This window comes from Chenopodium quinoa, unplaced genomic scaffold (assembly GCF_001683475.1).
Source record: "Chenopodium quinoa cultivar QQ74 unplaced genomic scaffold, ASM168347v1, whole genome shotgun sequence".
NCBI lineage: Eukaryota > Viridiplantae > Streptophyta > Magnoliopsida > Caryophyllales > Amaranthaceae > Chenopodium > Chenopodium quinoa.
Window position 1 is genome coordinate 261173 of NW_018742733.1, and position 19272 is coordinate 280444.

At 36.9% G+C, this 19272-nt stretch overlaps 1 long non-coding RNA gene and 1 pseudogene across 1 annotated transcript; one reads left to right on the forward strand and one right to left on the reverse strand.

The window, feature by feature from the left end:
* Positions 1–4520: 4520 nt before the first annotated feature.
* LOC110723472 lies at positions 4521–9671 on the forward strand (annotated as a pseudogene).
* Positions 9672–15886: 6215 nt separating this feature from the next.
* Positions 15887–18240, reverse strand: LOC110723687. The gene is made up of 2 exons (XR_002511746.1): positions 17726–18240; positions 15887–16318 (listed from the first exon to the last, which is right to left on the reverse strand). It is a non-coding gene; the product is annotated as an uncharacterized LOC110723687 (long non-coding RNA).
* Positions 18241–19272: the final 1032 nt, after the last annotated feature.

Sequence of the window (19272 nt, forward strand, 5' to 3'; positions counted from 1 at the left end):
AGCGCGCCTCCGGGCGCCAGCCTCTTTGGCCGGGCGGCTCTCTTGGGCCACTATTTGGACTACGATTGGGCTCCAATTCTTCGGGCCAATCTGGGTTTTCTCTTCCGGTCTTTAACACTCGGTCCAAATGCCCCGATATCACCTATACCGAGCCCTTAATCACCGGTTTGATGGCTATAACCGGCCCTGGGCTATAAAATCTGGTCGTGCTTCTCCAATGTTCGTGATTGCTCCAAAATATCTCGGGAAAATACTCCAAAAGTGTAAATCCCTGCAAAAGTCAACCAAATCTACGAAAACACTAGAAAACACCAATTAGTAATAAAAGTGGCTCTAAAGAGCCAGAAACACTACTAATTATGACCAAGGGACGGGGGTAAAATACTATATAAAGTAGACACATCATTAGGAAAGACTGGTCCCAAGCCTAAGGAATACTCTGATGAGTGGCTTATGTTTGTGCCACTTTACAAGAGGACCACAAACAGAAGCTATGGTGCAGCACTCAAAGTCAATCATGTGGTCATACACAGATTAAAGAAAAAAGGCAGATAAAGTGTAATCCCCCATATTTTTTTTAACTTAATTATAATATATTTATATATTATTCTTATAAATATTTTTATGTCAGTTTCATTAAATAAGTTAATTTTTTATGAAAAGATTTAAGTAAACTAACATGTTTTTACTAATTTACAAACAATTTAAACATTATAGCCAAAAACCCAAATATTACTCCTAATCTAATTAGGAAACCCAAAGCCCAAATAAAACCCTCAAAAAAACCCTTACCCTTCTTTTCTCTCTCACGTGAAAAAAAAAAGAGGAGCTTTCACTCCCTTCCTTCTCCTTCATTCACGAGCAGCTAACAAGAAGAAGAAGAAAAAAAAAACCCGAAGCTTCAGCTGCCGCCGCCCCTGCCGCCGCGCCCGCCTGACCGCCGCCCGTCTGACCGCCGCGCCGCCCAGTCCCAGCCGACTACTGCATTTCGCCTCTCCTCTCTTCTCTTTCCTCTTATTTCTCTTTTCTTTATTTCTTGTTATTTTGATTTAAAGATTCAATTTTTATTTGATTTCAACTATAAATTATTGTTATTAGGCTTTAATAGTATGTATAAATTACAAAAGATTATAAATTTATGGGTTTTGTATGTCTAAATTATTAAATAAAATTTCAGATTATGTATTTTGTATATTTTAGGGTTTAAAGCATTGATTTTTCATGTTTTAGGGCTTGATAACGTGTTAATCAAACTATCTAATCATACTATGTTTAAATTATATTAAAGTATAATTATCTTAATCATAAATAAATTTTCAGATTTATTAAAGTTTCAATTTTTATGAACAAGTAGTGTTAATTTCATGTTTTTATGCTTCTAAACCTATAAAATAATTATTGTGAGTATTTTGTGATTGAAAAAGGTTTGAACTTTATAATCTAACTTTAAAAATAATTTTCAGATTTCATACCTTTTATTTTGAAGCCTCTAGTTGCATTGAATTGATATATTCTTGGGTTTTTAACACACTAACTTGCTATATAATGACTAATTCAAGTAATTATGCTTATGGGGTTATTTTATATATTTAAAACAAATTTCCAGATTTATTTACCCACTTTAAAGTTGCTGTAATTTGATATAAAACACTATATTTTCATAATTCTTACATATAAACTTAAAGTTGGGATGTTATATTACTAACTTTGATTTTTGGGGACAATTTAAAGGCTTTATTTTGGTGATTTAAGAGGTTTTAAAGTAGTTTAGTATTGCAGTAATTTTAATTGCTTTGGTATTGATTTATTTCTAATTGTTTGGTTTAGGAGAGGACTTTGTAGAAGGCGACTTCTAGTTTTAAAGTGGCCAGCCGGATTGTTTACACAAGGTACGTACAAGATACGAAACCTTGCTTGTAGGTGCATGTTTAAGGACGGATCGAGAACTTAGTATCATGTATAGGATTGACTGGGTTAAATTGTCTGGTTATACATTGTGAATTTCAAATGATGTGCACTAGTTTATAATGCAAGTATTATTTGTGCTTTAATTATGCAAGGTGCGCTTAAAGGCAAAGGTATGTGATTGGTGTAAAGATCAAATTATTACTCGTTCATGATTATGTAAACAGGATGAGTAAAGGAGAAATTCAAGTCTTGTAAGACGAGGTTAAGGTTTTGGGGTGCCTTATGCACTCAAGGTGTTTATACACCGAGGTAGTAATGGAATAATTAATAAATGTTGTTTGTCACTAATAAATCAAGAATCTAAATTGAGAATTTGCCATGTTTGATTGAATTGCTTTTTGGATTGATTGTATTGTTATGCATATGAGTCATCACCAAGTCTAAACCTGTAAATCACGTAAAGTGCAAGATGGATGAGCAATAAAACTCTGGATTGGTGCACTTCTGGAGTAATGACAATCAGGGGTTGGGGTACATGGGGTATTAGCCGTGTACTTTTCTCGAGGCCGTCTGATCTACGAGTCTCTTATTTCAAATATTTTTTAAAACTAGGAGTTAGGTGAGATCTCATACTAACTACGGTCACGGAGTCGCGCCCGTGGTCATTGGATGTTTATTAATTGATGTTTCCGAAAGGAGGCATGAGGTTTTTCTTTATTGATGTTCCAAATGGGACATGGGTTGGACAACCTTGTCTATTGCTAAATCTAATGAAATAAATAAATGAGTCAGTTAATATTAATTAGTGAGGTCTTAACAAATTTAATAATCGAGTCATGAATTGAGTCTATATTTAATGATGCTTGTGCTTGAATATTAGTAGCATGTTAGGTATTTTCTTAATTTGTTTTCGCAGCTTGTATGTACTCAGCGTTGCTGACTGCGTGCTTTTGTGTGTGACTTTGTTTGGTCATGGCCTTCGCCTTTCAATGACTCTGTGACGATCCAATTTTTACGCTTGTAATATTGGGGAGCAGAATAACCACAGGTTCTTACACATGCAGCATTCATTAGGGTTGTAGGATCTTGAGTAGAGAGTTGGTTGTTTGCATATTAATTCTTTTGCAAGTTTGAATTTATTTTAATTCGATTTTAGTTGCACTAATTCTTTTGTGTTTGAATTTATTTGAACACTGAATTTAATCACTTACTACTTTTATTGGGTTTTGAATAAGGGCCTTAATGGTTCCAACTTGTAATACTTGTTTTGATTTAACTCCTTTGTTTTGAGGTTTATTTAAAACTGTTTTGGTTTTCCGCTGTAAATTTCTGAGATAGCCTTAACGTTTGAACACGTGGCGGTAGCACACTAGTAATTCTCTTGAAATTGTTCAGGTTATATACAGGTTTCTCACAGGTTTTTAAGAGAGAATTATTGGGGTGTTACAAAGTGGTATCTGGGAGCTTAGGTTAGATTTAATTACCACTAAAGCCAATTAGCTTAGTATGACTTAGGCGCCTATTCAATTATTTAAATTTTGAATTTTAATGACAATTTTTTTTTTCATTTGAAACTAAGTATGTTTTAAACCATTTTATTTAAAACAAATTTGAAATTTATTTTGTCTACTTGGTGAGTTTTGGGTAGACTTAAGAAGGGAATGCATGCATACATCATACATATTTTTTTTTCTTGCATTTAATTATCACATGAAGTGTTATTTTCTTATTTATTTAACATGTTATAATTATGTTCTAATTGATTTATTTTTATGATGTGCTTGTGTTATGCTTTTTGAATGTTTGTTGTGTTGGGTTAACGTAGAAAAAGGATGAGCGACTCAGTAATCACGTCTGAAAGCGTGAGTAATGATATTAGGAACAACCCCATTGTTGTGTCTGAGGATGAGAGTGATACTCGAAGTGACGATACTGTGGAAAGGTTTGAAAAGATTATGGCGCCAACAATCCAGACAAGGAAGACTACCAGTATTTACATGAGTTTAAAACAGCAAAGAATAAGAAGCATAAGATTAAAACCTACCAAAGAATGTTCCATGATTATACTCTTATTGAATTTCCAGATGAGGATGAGCTTGAATGGTTACAACCACCACCTGAAGATCCAAATGCTGGGAAGAGAGCTACTAGAAATCCAAATCCGCTCTACAAGTCAATTATTATTGAAGACTCAAATGACAAAAATGACCTTGATTTTGATGTTAATAATTATAATGAGAAGATAGATAAGAACAGTAATGTGATACCTTGAGGATTATTTTTGTTAGGGTGGAGTCTGCATGAATAAGGCATTTGCCATTGATAATATTTATTAGAACGTAACCTCATTATAGTTTGGTTTGGATGATTAATTTTAATAAGTAGCTAGTGCTACAAAGTCTTTATTTGGGATTGATACCTTTATATAAGTTATAATAAGAAGTTGATATTTTATTTTCAAAAGCTTCATTTCACTTTTATTTGTGAGCAAGAACAAGTTTAATTTTTGTAATCATATACTTTTTGGGGAAATCTTTTTGTCTATAATCAAACTTAATAAGAGTGTCGCGGGATGGGAATTTTTTCTTTCTTAAATTCATTTAATCCTGCGTATGAATCGTGATTATATTGTGTGGTTTTGCTTGGGACAAGGGGGTGCAATCTCAAGGTACCCTTTTGAACCAATTTATGTGACAAATGGAATATTATGATTCAATGAATATGTGTGAATAGTATTTGGGTTTCGTTTAAAATGGAGTGCATATTTATTTTATTTCAGGCGTAGAGCTAGAATAGCTGAGAACGCTGCCTTAGCTTATGCTATTCGTTTGTTGGCTGAAAATGTGATCCAAAACCGGGGAGACCAAGTCGACCCCCAAGCTGAAATGTTTAAGAAGCTGGCCCAGGTTAGACCACCAGTTTTTAGGGGAGGTGCTGACCCTACTTTCCTAGAAAACTGGATTCGAGAGTTTGATAAGCTGTTCGTGGCACTCAACTGTCCTGAGGGTATGAAAGTGGACCAGGCCGCTATGTACCTTAAGGACGAGGCTGATATATGGTGGAGAGACAATGTTGTGACCGTTAAGGCCAAACCTAACTTTGGGTGGGAAGTGTTTAAGACCTCCTTGAGGGACAAGTTTTACCCCCATTCCTGAAGAAACAGAAGGCTCAGGAGTTCATAAGCCTGGCAATGGGAGACATGTCAATCTCTGAGTACTATAATAAGTTTATAACCCTTTTTAGGTTTCTCTTGAAGTAGTACCAACTGAAGAGCTGAAGGCTCAGAGGTTTGAGCAGGGATTGATTGACGAGTTACAGAAAGACCTAGCCGGAAAATTTTTCAAAACCCTTGACAAGGTGTATGAGAGAGCTGCCCATCTGTACCATCTGAATACTAGGGCTGCTAGTGCGAGTGCTAAAGCTGGGGAGAAAAGGAAGGATTTTGGGAAATCTGAGAACCAGGGTAATTTTAAGAGGTCTAGGAATGGGAACTCGTTTGATAGGGGTAACCAGAATGTTAGCAGTTCTTCCAATGCTAACAATGGGGAGAGAACCTACCACTGTAAGAAGTGTAGAAGGAACCACCCTGAGAGAGACTGTGATGGGAATTTGGTGACCTGCAGGTTCTGCAACAAAAAGGGACACAGGGAGTATGAGTGTTACACCAAACAGAGACAACAGTGAAATAGTGGAAATGGTGGGAACACCCAGCAGAGGCCTAACAATTTCAATAACCAGGGGAATAGGGGAAATGGTTAAAATGGGAAGTTTGGGAATGGTAGCAACAATAACAACAGGTCTGGCAATGATAATGGCAACATCAACAACTCAGGCAACAACAACTCAAGCAACAACAACAATGGGCATCAGGCAAGAAACAACACTCCCGGCCGCTTGTCTGTGATGAGCAAGGGAGAAGCTGAGAGGTCCTCGGATGTAGTTACTGATACTTTTTCTATCCAATCTATCTCTATCAACACTCTATTTGACTCTGGAGCAGCTTATTCTTTCATTTCTACTTCTGTTGTGCGCAATTTAAACTTAACTGGATCGAGTCATGTTGATGTGTCAGTCAGTCTGCCTACGGGCAAACTTGTACATTGTAATAAAATATTCAAAGGCTTGCCTTTGAAAATAGGAGAAGCTATCTTTCTATCAGATCTTATTGAGTTTAACCTAGGGGACTTAGAAGTAATTCTGTGGATGGATTGGCTGAGTTTATACAAGGCTAAGATAGACTGTGAGATGCAGAGGGTACAACTGAGTGATCCTTTGGGTAAGAAAGTGTCCTATAGACGGTTAGGGAAGCCTAAAGGTTTTGGGATCATTTCTGCTATGAAGGTGAAAAAGCTAGTGAATAAGGGATGTCCATTGTACTTTTGCTATGTTCAAGATTTGAGTATGAGTAAGAATAGGAGGATGGAGGATGTGCCCATTGTGAACGAGTTTTTAGATGTCTTTCCAGAAGAGATTTCGGGAATGCCACCTAAGAGGGAAGTTGAGTTTACCATTGACTTAGTTCCAGGAGCTGCACCTATCTCTAAAGCACCGTATAGAATGGCACCGGCTGAGATGAGTGAACTAAAGCCTCAATTGCAGGAGTTATTAGACAAGGGGTTCATTAGGCCTAGTGCATCACCTTAGGGAGCACCTGTGCTATTTGTGAAAAAGAAGGATGGAAGTTTGAGGCTATGTATTGATTATAGAGAGTTGAATAATGTGACTGTAAAGAATAAGTACCCTTGTAGAATGTAGACACACATTTGTGTCTCCCCAAAACCAAACCCAGTGATGAGTGCTTTTCACGTCGAATCATAATCGAATGAAACGAAAGTGTGGAAAGGTCTGGTGTTGCGGAAAGTTTTATTTCTTTTCTCTTCTCCCTGTTTTTGAAAACTTTATTTTAAGAAAACAGCCAATCCAGTTTTGTTGGTCCATGATATGGGTCCAATAGTGGTGTAGTTGGATGGGGTTTGCAAAGACCTTTCCAACGATATATTATAAGCCCAATTCCGATGAATATTGAGGAAGTTATGGCCAATTTACTAAAATGGGCCCGGTTTGAGCTTTAAGTACGGCCTAATGATCTAGGAGAGGGCCTAATATAATTTATCATTCCTAATGCAATTAGAAATGGTTTTAGTCTTCTAGAACATTCTAGAAGGTTCTTTTCATTCCTAATTCAATTAGGACTCTTCAGAGTTTTAATCAAGATCAAATAGCATTTTCGACTGAAATTATATTATTTTATCTTCCAGTACGGGAAATTTATCAGAATTTCGAAAACGTGTTAAAAGTCGGTTTGGCGTCCAACCCCAGGCCTTGGCGCCTGGAATCAGGATTGGCGCCTGGCGCTAGCCACTGGTCCTGGCGCCAATGAGCCAGGGCTGGCGCCAAGGTGTTTTTGTGGTCTTCAGACTCTGTTTTGATAAATTATCTTTTTTGGATGATTTTCTCTATAAATATCGTATCAAAACTACGTTTTCATTCACCAATTCTCTTTATTCTTAAGTTTTCATCAACTATCTTCATCATTCATCAACAAGCATCATCGATCATCAATTCTCTTCATTCACAAATTATTCGTCAATTACCATTAAATAATCCTTTTCATTCATCTCTCTTCGTCAACTTTCACTTACATTCATTCTTTCTTTTCTAAACTTTACTTTTTCACACAAAATTCCGCATTCACAAGATCTAGAAATACCTAGCCATATTCGAAGTTGCCTTCGCCCTAGACGTGAAAGGTTTTAATTTCCGATGGTTTGGTCCCAAATCTCTCTTTCAATTATTTAATTTAATTGTTTTGATTTATTATTTTCCTTGAAGTTACTAACGTGTGTATTTTGTTATTAGAAAGAGGTACGAGGCATCCAAGTAAGTACTTTAATGGTTTAATTGATATTATGATGTAGATATCATGTTTATATTGTTATTATGATTCCTAGTATCATGTCTAGGGTAATTTTAATATCAAGTATGATTAAAAGTATGATGCCTTTTATTTTCTTCCTAATATTTATTCATTGTTAGTATCATGTTAGGGCTAAAGCTTTGATTTTTATTGCTTAGTGACATGCTAGGGTTTGTTATTAATCTTGTTAGTATCATGCCTAGGATCTTGCTATTATTATGCTTTGATGTTAACATGAACATGATTATGATTGATATTATTATTATTCATGATATATATTATATATTTTTATTGCTTGATCACCTTTTATGCATGTTTAAAGGGAATTTGGTACTTGCAATCGCGCTTAATAAGATAATTAATAATCTTGTTAGGGTTAATGTGATTATAATTCAAGTGATCGCCAATAATAGTTTATTTGTGCATTATATTCAACCAACATAGATTAAACAGGTTTAGGGTTAATCTATTGATTGCATGTTAGTCAGAAAGTGCACATGAATACGAGCAGAATAAAGTAGAGGCCTATTATTAGGGCAGGTTCAATCTCTTTTAAGTTGGATTTGTACCATCATCCCCGAACCCTTATTTGGTTCATGACCTTATGGAGTTGACGATCTCTTGGATCTTTAAGGGGTGTAACCTTCATCCTATGAACGGTTTACAAGTTCCTTAAAAACTTGTTGGCGACTCTTTTGCTCTATCTTCTTCCCTTTCGGACGCCACCGTACTTTAGTGTATGATCACAGTGGGGTTCAAGCTAGTGGGATTTTAAAGGCTTGAAATTATTCCCTACAACCCTCTACCTAGGATAGATGACTTGTTTGACCAACTGAAGGGGGCAAGCGTGTTTTCGAAGATTGACTTGAGGTCGGGGTACCATCAGTTGAAGGTTGCAGATAAAGACATTCCAAAAACAGCCTTTAGAACTTGGTATGGACATTACGAGTTTACAGTCATGCCTTTTGGGGTAACCAATGCACCAGCCATATATATGGACTTGATGTACCGAGTGTTTCATGAGTATTTGGATAAGTTTGTAGTTGTGTTTATTGATGACATTTTGGTGTATTCGAAGAATGAGGAAGAACATGCTGAGCACTTGAGAACTACCCTTGAAACTCTTAGAAAGAACAAGTTGTATGCTAAGTTTTCCAAGTGTGAGTTCTGGTTGGAGAAAGTTGCATTTTTGGGGCATTACATTTCGAAGGAGGATGTATCCGTAGATCCTGCGAAGATGAAGGCGGTGAGTGAGTGGCCTACACCTAAAAATGTGACTGATGTTCGTAGTCTCTTGGGATTAGCTGGATATTATAGAAGGTTTGTCAAGGATTTTTCGAGGATAGCCAGACCCATGACTACTCTTATGAAGAAGCAGAGCAAGTTTGAGTGGAGCGAGAGTTGTGAGTCAGCTTTTCAAACCCTCAAAGAGCGATTGACCACTGCACCAGTGCTGGTATTACCTGATAGGATAGAAGGATTCAAAGTGTATAGTGATGCCTCGAAGCATGGTCTGGGATGTGTCCTACAACAGAATGGAAGGGTGATCGCATACGCATCGAGACAACTAAAGAAACATGAAGTCAACTACCCTACCCATGACTTGGAACTTGCAGCTGTTGTATTCGCTTTGAAGATTTGGAGGCACTACCTTTACAGTGTTTCTTGTAAGATCTTCACGGACCATAAAAGTCTAAAGTACATCTTTACCCAAGATCACTTGAACATGCGGCAACGTAGATGGTTGGAGTATCTTACAGACTACCATGTCCACATCCAATATCACGAGGGAAAGGCGAATGTAGTTGCGGATGCCCTTAGCAGAAAGTCGAGTCATAATGTGTAGGGAATAAATTTCAAGCGTTAATCCCCTTGCTTGAACCCCATTGTGATCATACACTAAAGTACGGTGGCGTCCAAAAGGGAAGAAGATGGAGCAAAAGAGTCGCCAACAAGTTTTAGGAACTTGTAAACCGTTCACAGGGTGAAGGTTACACCCCTTAACGATCCAAGAGATCGTCAACTCCATAAGGTCTAGAACCAAATAAGCGTTCGGGGATGAAGATACAAATCCAACCTAAAAGAGATTGAACCTGCCCTAATAATAGGCCTCTACTTTATTCTGATCGTATTCATGTGCGCTTTTTAATTAACATGCAATCAATAGGATTAACCCTAAACCTGTTTAATCTATGTTGGTTGAATATTAATGCAAAAATAAAACTATTATTGGCGATCACTTGAATTATAATCAAAATTAACCCTAAACAAGATTATTAATTATCTTATTAAGCGTGATTACAAGTATCAATTCCTTTAAACATGCACAAAAAGGCGTGATCAAGCAATAATAATAAAATCAAGCAACATAATAAATTATCAATAAATAATAATTATAATAATCATATCAACATTAAAGCATAATAATAGCAAGATCCTAGGCATGATACTAACAAGATTAATAACAAACCCTAGCATGTCACTAAGCAATAAAAATCAAAATTTTAATCCTAACATGATACTAACAATCATAAATATTAAGAAGAACATAGGAAGCATCGCAACAATCATACTTAATATTAAAATTACCCTAGACATGATACTAGGAATATCATAATAACAATATAAACATGATTTCTACATCATAACATCAATTAAAACCATTAAAGCACTTACTTTGATGCTTTGTACCTCTTTCTAATAACAAAATACACACGTTAGTAACTTCAAGGAAAATAATAATTAAAACAATCAAATTAAATAATTGAAATAGAGATTTGGGACCAAACCCTCAGAAATTAAAACCTTTCACGTCTAGGGCGAAGGCAACTTCGAATATGGCTAGGTGTATCTAGATCTTGCGAATGCGGAATTTTGTATGTGAAAAGCAATTTTAGAGAAGAAAGAGAGAAAGATGATGAATTGATTAAAGAGAATGAGAATTGAAAATTGATTGTAGGTGTTTATAATTGAAAACTGATTGTTGATGAGAATTCATGAATGAAAACGGAGTTTTTAATACGTTATTTATAGAGAAATCAGCCAAAAAGATAAAATATCAAAACAGAGCACTTGGCGCACGCAAAACAGAGCTGGCACCAGCACCAGCTAATTGGCGCCAATGGCTAGCACCAGGCGCCAATGGCTGGCGCCAGGCGCGCCAATGCCTGGAGTCAGGCGCCAGGCCTGTTTTGGACGCGTTTTTGAAAATCAGATAAGTTTGTCGTACTGGAGGATAAAATCGTATATTTTCCTCAAAAATGCTATTTGATTTTAATTAAAACTCTGAAAAGTCAACAAAAGTCAATTTATCAATGCTAATTGAATTAGGAATGAAAAGAACCTTCTAGAAGAATCTAGAAGACTAAAACCATTCCTAATTGCATTAGGAATGATAAATCATATTAGGCCCTCCTCTAGATCATTGGGCCACATATAAAGCTCAAATCGGGCCCAGTTTAGTAAATTGGCCACATATAACTTCCTCAATATTCATCGGAATTGGGCTTATAATTTATCGTTGGAAAGCTCTTTGCAAGCCTCATCCAACTACACTACTATTGGACCCATATCATGGACCAACCAAACTGGATTGGCTGTTTTCTTAAAATAAGTTTTCAAAAACAGAGAGAAGAGAAAAGAAATTAAAACTATCCGCAACACTAGACTTTCCACACTTTTGCTTCATTCGATTATGATTCGACGTGAAAGGTACTCATCACAGGGTTTGGTTTTTGGGGAGACACAAATGGGTGTCTACAGAAGTCCCCACTTTGACTGAGTTTGGAGAAACGCGAGTTTCGAAAACAAAAGTCAAAGTATCGATAAGGACGGAGAATGATTCAGAACGTTCTGCGATCCTAAATCACTCTTGTAACGCCGATACCTGCAAAACTAGCGTTAGTTAAACAGATAAAAGAGTTAAGAAACGTGTATCTTGCACTGTCGAGCACACGTTTCTGAAAGTAACCGATTGTTTTGATGACCTCCGGCAAGCTAGAGAATACCATCCCGCTTGAAAACCGCTACGCCCGTAACTGCTTCCAAATTAGAAGATTGCTTCGCCTGAAACGATCCTCCTCCGCTTTGATAATATTCCATATCCAAGGGAATACCATCGAAGATTGCTTGTCTTGAAACAATCCTCATCCGCATTGATAATGCTCCACATCCAAGGGAATACTATCGAAGATTTCTTCTCTTGAAACAATCCTCAGTTGTTTGTGACAACTCTCCACGATCTAGGGAACGCCACCTTGCTGTATCGATGTTCACTCGTCTTTGAACAAAGAGCTTCTTTTTGATATGTTCACGCGCCTCTGAACAAAGAGCTTCTTTTTTATATGTTCACCTGAATGATGTGTCCACGCGTCTCTGAATAAAGAGCTTGATAATAGGATGCCCACGCGTCTCTGAGCAAAAGAGCTTGAAAATAGGAGATCTTTGATGATATGTCCACGCGTCTCTAAATAAAAGAGCTTTTGAATGATATGCCCACGCGTCTCTGGAGCAAAAGAGCTTGATGGAAATGTTCACGCGTCTCTGAACAAAAGAGCTTTGAATGAAATGTCCTCGCGTCTCTGGACAATCGAGCTTGAATGGAAATGTTCACGCGTCTCTGAACAATAGAGCTTGAATGAAATGTCCACGCGTCTCTGAACAAAAGAGCTTTGAAAAATATGCCCACGCGTCTCTGGAGCAAAGAGCTTCGATGATTGAATGTTTGTTGCGATAATATTCTGAAGAAAAATTTCCGAAGACCAACGTTTGTCGATCTCTAAAGCTTGCCTGAACTTTGTTTCCGCTAAAACCAGTATGTCGGTGTCTCCGTGATTAGGCGCTTTAAGCTAAGTGAGACGATCTTTCATCAGGTCGACCACTTATTGCAATTGTAATCAAACTGACTACTTAATCATGTCAAATTGCTTATAGGGGCTAACTGGCGTACCAAGGAACCCGAAATTGTTGTATGATGTCAAAATCACCTTTCCGAGGGGCTTCGAGCTATGTCGCTGCTGAAATATCTCTGGCGCTAGTAATGGGAGTAGGGTCTTCCCTATTCTGCTGCACCTGTATTTATTTTTGACTATAAAACTTTTCCAATCTCTTTAATCATCTTAGGGTTGACCTAAGGTTTAACGTTGCTTTACTCAATGACTTGACACAACTCAAGGCATAAACTTGACTCGATGTGATTGACTGACTCAAGGTTGACTCGATTCGAAGTGTAATGACATATGTGACTCATGACCCGTGTGTGCATAGTGTTGACTCAATGTGACTCGAAAATGCAAAAAAGCAAAAATTTTCCGTCATTTTTGTGGTGGGTACCGACTTTCTCCCGAAAAAGAAAGACGCGAAAAAGAATCGAAGTTTGAAGATGCATGTTGAATGAGCTTAGTCAAATGTTGTTTGATACTGTCTCTCAAGGTGCAAGGATTAATCCATCCTAGGCTATCTCAACTGTTGACTCCATGATGAAAGTATTTGGGTAACTTAGGCACGGGGGCTAAGTACTTCATACTTAGTGATGCAATGACCATTATGGTTGATGAGTGATGTTGATATGACAAGGCATGCTTCAGCGTTGTGTTAAGATTCCATGACAAAGGGTTCCTAAGGGAAGTATATTTGGTCATGTATGTGTGATGTGTGTGATAGTGACACTAAAGTTAGGCCGCAGGGGCTAAGTGTGTGGGAAGATATTATTGAAAAGAGTCAAATGGTGGTGACTCTTAGGCTAGGTAGGCTAATGATGTAGGGATCAAGCCTCCAAGTCTAGCTCTAAGTGAAAAGGGATGAGCATAGGAGGTCCCTTGTTATGATCATGGTGTAAGTGTGTGAATGTGAATGTGAATGCATTTTTATTACGGCCGCACCTCGATGTGAGGTTGCCTACGTATCCGTTAGGAATCAGGCCGAATGTAGCTCTAGCCGAACCTCGCACAAGTGTGTATACCTCAAAAAGGTCTTTTTAAGGGTTGTAACGTGGTTAGGCTAAAGGCTGAAGAAAAAGGGGATAAAGGCTCAAAACCCTAGATAAGCCCCCAAGGTGTGCAACCTTGCTTTTGAATCTTTGTATTTTTATGCTTGCGGTTTTCTACTCTTGTTTAGCTCTTTCTTTTGCTGTGGCATTTATTTCATTTTAATAAGTGTGGGCAATCCCGATCATGCGGTCTATCACTCACTTGGCATTCATGTTTCTCAGGCACGGTACCGAGCACTCGATAAGAGACGCAATCTGAGACGTGTTCTTATCAAAGACATTTTCATATCAAAGACATTGGAACACTTACCCTTTTGTACACTTTTATTTATTTTTTGCTATTTTTGCTATTTTAATCTTTTGAATTGGTCAAGATTTTTTTAGAATTGCATAAGTTGCACACCATCCCATCCCAAGGTTAGGTAGATGTAGGTTGAAAAAAGAAAGGTCTATCGTTAGACGAGGCTCAAAGTGGTTTATGAAGAAAGGATTGTATATTTGAAGGGTGAAAGGAGATGTGATGTGTCTACAAGGGGTGCCTCAAATCATTGGTATACCTTGTGCTTAGTTTGACATGGATTTTTTTTTAAATGTTTTAATGCAATATTAATGAAATGATCATATGCAAGAAAATAGATGCTCATTTTATTAAAGGAAAATAAAATGGTCCTAAAAAATAAATCTAAGGAGAATAAAAAGGAACCCGTGCTAGACTTATTGGGGAAAGGAAAAAATGAAAAAGAAATAGAAAAAGAGGTCATGAGATCTTGTCGTTGAAGCTCGCCTCTTGTCTTGTGTTGTTTGCTTTATCATCACTCGCTCTTCTTGTAAACTGGAGGTATGGGAAGCTTGTTGTTATCAATCAAATGTTGGATATCTTCCTTTAACTTCCAACAAAACTCAGTAGCATGACCCCTACCTTGATGGTACTTGCAATGTTCGTTTGGATTCCAACTAGGCAATCTTTTCTTAAGTGGGGGATCTTGAATAGGTCCAATGGGAGTAATGATTCCCTTGGCATGGAGTCGGTCGAAAGCAGTATCGTAGCTCATCCCAATGGGGGTGAAGCTTTTCCTTAGTTGCTTCTTAGATCCTTGGTTATCCATGGCTAAAACACCATTATGGTCAAAGGTACTAACATTATTACTAGAGTGGGCGTTTTCGGAAGAAGAAGGATTGTTGTTCTTCTTTCCTTTCCAGCCACCGTGGTTACTATTGTTAGTAGCTTTTTGCTTTGCGAGGTCATCTCCGATCTCGATACCTATGTCATAGACGGCTCTGAAAGTATTCAAGAAAGTTGTGTTGATATTTTAAGTGCTTTGAATACTTTTCTTGGAGATTCTTGATAAACATCCTCATAGACTCCCTTTCGGTGGGGACCTCAATCATCTTGGCGGAAGTTTCCCTCCATTTATTAAAGAAAGAAGTAAAGCCTTCATTCACTAGTAGAAAAAGGCTCATTTGCGTCGCTCATTTATAGTGTATTTGCGTCGATTCTATGAGCGACACAACTGCTCGCAACGCAAATGATTTAAAAGTCATTTGCGTCGCTCCTAGGCGTGACGCAAATAAGAGTCATTTGCGTCGCTCCTTTATAAAGGAGCGACGCAAATGACTCTTCTGATAAACTTCTTTTTTGTTATTTGCGTCGCTCCGTTATAAAGGAGCGACGCAAATGACTCTTATTTGCGTCACTCCTTTATAAAAGAGGGACGCAAATGACTCTTCTGATAAAAATCTTTTTTGTTATTTGCGTCACTCCTATATAAAGGAGCGACGCAAATGGCTCTTCTGATAAACTTCTTGTTTGTTATTTGCGTCACTTGTTTATATAGGAGTGACACAAATGACTGACTAGACAATACAAAATTGCTGTATTTGCGTCACTTGTTTGTTTAATGAGTGACGCAAATGAGGTGATTTTTTTTTTAATTATAATAATTGCCTTGTATATGTTTGTAGTACCTGTTTTCCTCACTAGTGGTATAAAGTAATATGCTAACGCTAATATAATTGAAATTAAAATGCAATATTATTGAATAATGCAAATGTAAATTTTGGCAGAGTCTCCTTTGTAATTTGGCCTACCCATAAAATTGGGAATGACGACATTATATTAACAACCTGTCCAATAATTTACATCTCAATATCATAGACATTATACTCATCATCCCAACACCAATTAACCAAATTTCATTTCAAGCCTATAATCCAAAACAAGAGTCCAACATGCGCTAAGTTTACAACAAAACAATATTGACCTCTTCATCATTAATTAATAAGTATAACACAAGCACCAAACCAACCCAAATGTTGGTAAATCAAATGCGTTCATTTCAAGCCTAAGAACTATAACAAAATAATCCAATAAATAATATGGAATTTGAAGCCAGCGTAATTCAATTTAGGGACAAAATCTTCATTTTCCCTAACACGATCGAACAAGTCCATAATGGAAATCCACTTCCTTTTTCTCTTGCAAACAGTTTAAATAAAGTCACCAGTTCCTGATATCAAATACAATTAATCAATAAACAATCAGAGTTGAGAATGAAGGATCAAAGCAACAAAATAATATTCTACAATTATTTAAACAACTACATTACCTTTCCAAGAAAATACTAATAGTTGTTCCTCTAATTAAGTATACTAGCAGAGGAATAAAGGATTGATGCCAATTATTTGCAAAACCTCTTAATACAAAAACCAAGAATGGCATTTATACGATTCGATCAGGATTTTCTTAATACAAAAACCAAGAGGGCCACCAAAATTAAGGCATTTTCTTTGGAGTGTCGTGAAGGGGAATATGGCAGTGAAAGATCGACTAAGGTATCGTCACATTACAACTGACGCTACTTACCAATTATGTGGTGTGAATGAAACAATTTATCACACTCTATTTGAGTGTGTTGTTGCAAAGGAAATTTGGCATTACAGTGAGTACAAAACCAACCTGGAAGATGCGCCAAATGATAATTTCGCAGAGCTATGGTTATGCTTTGTAAGAAATATGATGCAGAAGTAGTTTGTTCTATGGCCGCACTGATGTGGGCTGCTTGGAGAGGGAGGAATTTAATCATGTTTCAAGGTGAGAATCCGAATAGTGTGCTGCTGGCTGCGGGGTTTGCAAGGATAGTTCATGATTACAATGGCTATGCTAAAAAGGTTCTGCTGCCCCCCCCCTGTTCTGAGACAAAATGATGCTGCTACAAGCTGGAAGAAACCGTGCCTTGGGTGTGTTAAAGAAAACTCAGATGCTCATATTCTTGAGGGGTGTAAGGCAAGGCTAGGAGTGGTCGTTTATTTTTAACAAAACGGCCTGGTAAAATTATTTCAATACAAACACTATGTCATAGTTTATCTTTTCACGGCCAAGTATATCATGGAACATTTTTTAGCTAAAAAAAATGGGAAAGGGCTTCTCTTAGTAGTATCAGGGGAAAAATCAACCAGAATGAGCAGCAAAACATAAAAATTAAAAAAAAAAATAATAAAAAAACAGTCAGATTTAAAAAACTGTAAAATGAGCAGCAAAACATAAAAGAAAATACAGTCAGATTGGAGAAAAATCAATAAAATAGTAAAATCAAAATTCACCAAATCAACTACATAAATTCACCAAAACAGAACCAAAATAGTGAAATCAACTACATAAATTCACCAAAGCAGAACCAAAATTCCTTAGAATCGAGTATAAATCCTATATTTGATGAACCCTAAATTCGAATATGAACCCTAAATTCGAATATGAACCCCAAAAAGCTGTTATTTATAAGCATGCTTGTAAAACTAGAATTCGTGCAAAAAACAACAAAATAGGTAGATTAAACTAAGTTAATTTACAATTGAATCTAAATATCTATGTAGATTGAAGTGCATGATAAAAAAGAAAAGAGATGAAGAGGTCTTACCTTGCTTGAAATCGATTTTGCATATGCAACTTCAGCAACAATAGAGCCAAAATTCCATATTATTAAGTACAAACCCTAACTTTTAATTGTTATTTTGCTCAAATTTAATTAAGGTAATTTGCTCGATTTTTGCAATTGAATTTAGTGGGGATTTTGGGTAGATTTTTTGCAAGAAAGTAGGGGATTTTTGCTCGGATTTGCTCGAATATAAGGGGTTTTGCCTCACATTTGCTGGGATTTTTTATTAGTGGTCAAATTGGTAGGTTATGAAGACGAATTTCTCGAGGTATTACTCTTAATTCGCTGACGTTTAGGGGGTTGAACAGCAGCAAAGTAGCAATGGGGAATTCAGGGGTTTTACCGATCAATTTTTTGGGGTTTTGATGTTGAATTTCTGGGAATTTTGGGGTTGAATTTTCTAGGGTTTGGAGTATTGAAGTTCGAACAGCAGAAGGCAGCGAGAATTAATATAAGTCGTAATGGTCATTTGCGTCATTCAGTAAAGAAAGAAATGACGCAATTGACTCACAAAGGTTATTTGCGTCACTTGTCAATAAACGAGTGACGCAAATAACATTGTTATATGCGTCGCTCCTACTTATAAAAGCGACGTAAATATAAATAAGTTGAAATATGTTTGACATTTGCGTCGCTTTATAACAAATGCTCGATGCAAATTACTTATAAGGTTGTCAAAATATCTTATTTGCGTCATTTGTTTCTATGAGTGACGCAAATAAGGCGACGCAAATGAGCATTTTTCTACTAGTGATTCTCTTTTTGTCTTAGCATCTCAAGTTTTCTATGGTCGGTTTCAACTTGGATATTGCACTTGTACCTATCAACGAAAGCGTTCACTATCGATTCTCAGGTAGAGGTTTTCTCCTTGTCAAGGGAGAATAACCATTGTTGGCAAACAGTTTCAAGAGATAGTGAGAATAGAGAGGGGAAAACCTTCTTATCGATACCCTTAATGTTCATTATAGTTTCAAAAGATCTTAGATGGAAGTAAGGGTTATCTGTTGCCTTGAATTTAGGGATGTAAGTGGCGTTGAACTTATGTGGAAGAAGTTCCTTGTCCAGCGAGACCCCTTGTGAACTCATGCCCTGAAATTTATAGTCACTAGATAGCTTGCTCAAACTCTCTTGCATGAGGTTCATCTGTTGTTGCTTCACGGGATCATTGATCTTGAGTGTGAGTAGATTTAGTGTCTCAGTTACGGTAACCAGTTGGTTCTTGAGCTCATTGACTTCCTGTTGAGTTGCCATTATCTTCTTAGCCTTCCTCTTTTGTCGAATCGGTTTATCAAAAAGTGATACTTGAATAAAGAGGTTATCCTTGATTAATCGCCCTTCTCTCCTCGACCAAGTACTGTGGAAAAGGAATTTGGGAATATTCATTGTTAATTATTTGACTCAAACTTTATTCAACATGCAATGGAAGGAGGAAGTGAAGAAAGATTGAAATAGAATGTGAAGGAAAAAGATGTAGATGGAGGGGATGGAAAATTAGGAATAGAATGTACCCCCCAACTCAAATGACGAAA